General features: G+C 52.4%; 1 long non-coding RNA gene and 1 other non-coding gene across 2 annotated transcripts in view; both read left to right on the top strand.

Moving 5' to 3' along the window:
• Nucleotides 1–895: 895 nt before the first annotated feature.
• Nucleotides 896–3369, top strand: part of LOC141576965 (uncharacterized) — a 3755-nt gene continuing 1281 nt past the window's right edge. Inside the window, exons 1-2 of the long non-coding RNA XR_012505366.1 lie at nucleotides 896–1075; nucleotides 2276–2626. This is a non-coding gene — a long non-coding RNA (uncharacterized LOC141576965). The remainder of the gene's footprint in view (nucleotides 1076–2275; nucleotides 2627–3369) is intronic.
• LOC141576979 (U6 spliceosomal RNA) lies at nucleotides 2453–2561 on the top strand. Its single transcript, XR_012505414.1, has one exon. It is a non-coding gene; the product is annotated as a U6 spliceosomal RNA (small nuclear RNA).

The raw sequence follows: 3369 nt of genomic DNA, 5'->3' as shown, positions 1-3369 counted from the left end.
CTGTCCCCCACCCCCGCCCTCCCCCACGCCTCAGCCCCCAGTGAAGGAGGAATCATGAAGTGGCCGCACTTAGGCTAAGCCAATTTTTGGCTTTATGCTTACTGCTTGCTTTTAGAACGATCAGCAAACTCGACTGACCAGACACCGCTCCCAGCTCCAGGCCCACTGTTAAAAACAGCTAAAGTTGTCGATTCTAACTGTTTGATTTGACCTTCCTCTGATCGTTCAACTTGACAATCATGTTTGGCGTCTGAGTCTTTCCCCAGGAAGGGAGTCACGGGAGGATAAGCTCAGGAGAACGACCAGCCCCCTCCCACCCCCCACCCCCCACCCCGAGTTCCTCCGTGGCGCTGGTGCCGCCGGGTGAGTCTGACCAGATAAAGAAGGTCACGGGCTGATGACCTACTAGACCACCAGGAGGTCCCATGTTATCAGACACTCATCCAGATTTAGGAGGAAGTTTCATCAGAGACCCTTGTTGATCATGAGCACCTTTTGTGCTCCCGCCTGTTGTGATTCCCTTTCATGCTCCAACCTGTTCGTCCACAGAAGCATGAAACCCCAACCCCAAGACGGGTTCACAGTTTGGAGGGCACTAGCCTGCTGTGAGTCCCCTTTGCCCAGCAAAGCAATCAAGCTGCCTCTTTTCTTCTAAACTCTAAGACCCTGTCTCTGGGTTATTTGGCTCGTCAGGGACGGGGTGGGGGAGGGCGATCTTTCGGCAACACCCGCAGAAGTTTCCCTGAGTGGCAGGAACCAGCGTGGCCCTCAGGCCTCAGCCCCGCAGGCAGGCAGGCAGGCAGGCAGGCAGGCAGGCAGGCAGGCAGGCAGGCAGAGTTGGAGCGACCGTTGGTCCCGCCCCCGCCCGCGCACCACCCCCCCCCCCGCCCCCGCCGCTGCTTCCGCCGCCGCCGCCGCCGCCACCGCCGCCGCCGCCGCCTCCCAGGCCTTCTCCACCGATCGGTCCCAAATCGACTGACTGTCTCCTGGAAGCGGGGGCGGGGACGTCAGGAGGATCCATTCGGCAGGGCCTCGTTCAATCGCTTCATTCAAATGCAGAAAGCTCTGTGCTCAGGTCAGAGCCTTTGACTTGGCCTCCGGCTCCTCTCTGTTGAACGGCTTTTGTTCTTTGGTTTCAATTTCCCCACCCTTAGGCCACCCCGTCCCAACTGCACGGAGGGAGGCGGGAGGGAGGGGGAGAATCTCGCCTGGTCTCAGGCCAAAGGAGTCCCCTCCTTTTCCTAATCTGGGTAAACCCCACTACACCGTTTGAGAATCATGGAAGGGCATGGAAGCAGACCTCTGACTTGATAGATTCCTCTGGGATGGGAGACTTTAAAAAAACAAAATTCTTTTTCCCCTGCTTCCAGGGAGGCAGAAAGGAGGGCCAGAGTGTTCCTCTTGCCTCGGGCAGTTCTTTGTTTGTTTCTTTCTTTCTTTTGTTAAATCATTTTTTTTTCCTTTTTTTCTTCCAGTTTTATTGAGACAGAGTTGACATACAGCAGTGTATACTTTGGGGGGGGCGGGCGGGGAGAGGAATTCGATTTTATGTATTTATTTTTGACCGGAGGTACTGGGGATTAAACCCAGGACCTTGTGCTTGCTTGCTAAGCACACACTCTACCACTGACCTATACCCTCCCCCTTGGCCAGTTGTGAAGTCCCTTTCATTCAGCATAGTCCATCGGGCACATTTTGGGGCAGCCTACTCTGGACCCCAACATTTCCCTATTCTGTAACTTCCCTGGAAGTTTTACACATTAAAAGCTGGGCTGTTGACTGTGCATGTGCGTCCATGCGTGCGTGCGTGCGTGCGTGTGGTGTGGGGGCAGGAGGGAGGGAATAGTTTCCTAGAGGGCCTGCGTTTCATGGACCCAGTTTCTTAGTTCTGAGAACAGGTCTGTTCAAGGAAACAGTTGTAGTATCTCGTCTCAGGAGGCGGTGGTGTCGATGGGCTTCTGAAGCTAGGCCTAGGGAGCAAGCAGTCAGGTATCGCCTAAGAGGCACTTGTGTGGAAAACCAAAGTACAGCACAAAGGTTAATCATTGGAGCAGATGAGAAACCAGATTCAGGGCCGGGAGTAGGGGGTCAGTCTGGTAGGAGATTTCCACACATCGGGGTCATCGAAACGGCTCGAGCAGTTTGAAATGCCTCTGATGATGTCCTGGGGTGTTCGGCTCAACTCTCTGAGCGGCTCCTCCAAAAACAGGCCCTAGGATGGTTTCCACAGGAGCTGTTGTGGCCATTTCTCTGACGTTTACCTCCCGTTGTCCAGCTTCAGTCTGCAGGGCTTCAGGAGACGGAGCATTTTAGTACTCAATGATGCCAAGACAAAAGGGTGAGAGAAAATGGGAAACGTTCGTGGAGATGGTCCTAGGCAGATAGTGGAGGCAACTAGAAGACCTTCAGTCTCTGGGCCGGCTTTCAGGTTGAGACAAAAACCCTAAGGCAAGCGCTTGCTGCCACAGCACATCGACTAACACGGGAACCATCCAGAGAAGATCAGCACGGCCCCTGAACGTGGACGACACACGCACATACGTGAAGCGTTCCGTAGCTTTAGTGATGTCAGTCACCCAGAGGAAGACAGATATCCTATGCCATCACTTCTAGGTGGGATCTGAAAGTAAGTCAAGACACCCATCCATACATAAATAACTCCATTTTAAAAAGACTCCAAGGAACCTATTTACAAACCAGAAACAGACTGGACTCGCAGACATGGAAAAGAAACCGATGGTTAACACAGGGGACAGGGTAGGGTGGAGGAACGGGGGAGGGCAGGGGGATAAATCAGGAGTTTGGGATTAGCAGATATAAACCACCCTATACAAACTAGGTACACAAGTAGGTCCTACTGTCTAGCACAGGGAACTATGTTCAATAGCTTGTAATAACCTATCCTGAAAAAGTATACGTGTGTGTGTGTGTGTGTGTGTGTGTGTGTGTGTGTGTGTGTGAATAAGTGAATCACTATGCCGTACGTCATAAATGAACACAACATTGTAAGTCAACTATACTTCCATTGACAGAGAGTTCCTACAATAAACAGGCAGGCAGGCAGGCAGGCAGGCAGGCAGGCAGGCAGACAGACACAGACACAGACACAGACACACAGACACACAGACACACAGACACACAGACACACACACACACACACACACACACACACACACACACCCCACAGACACAGGGGAACCCTAAGGAAAACGAGTAGCACTAGTATCTCTTATCCATGCATGTCTATCCCAGTTTAATGGAAACCTAAGTTTTTGCCTCCAAGTCAATGATGCTAATAACTCTGCTGCCAAGAATAGAAAAATCCTCACGGAGGATTTCTGAATCCCAGAAGGGTCAGGGAGGGAGAAA

This window comes from Camelus bactrianus, unplaced genomic scaffold (assembly GCF_048773025.1).
Source record: "Camelus bactrianus isolate YW-2024 breed Bactrian camel unplaced genomic scaffold, ASM4877302v1 HiC_scaffold_53, whole genome shotgun sequence".
Classification (NCBI taxonomy): domain Eukaryota; kingdom Metazoa; phylum Chordata; class Mammalia; order Artiodactyla; family Camelidae; genus Camelus; species Camelus bactrianus.
This window is presented reverse-complemented; position numbering and strand designations above follow the sequence as displayed.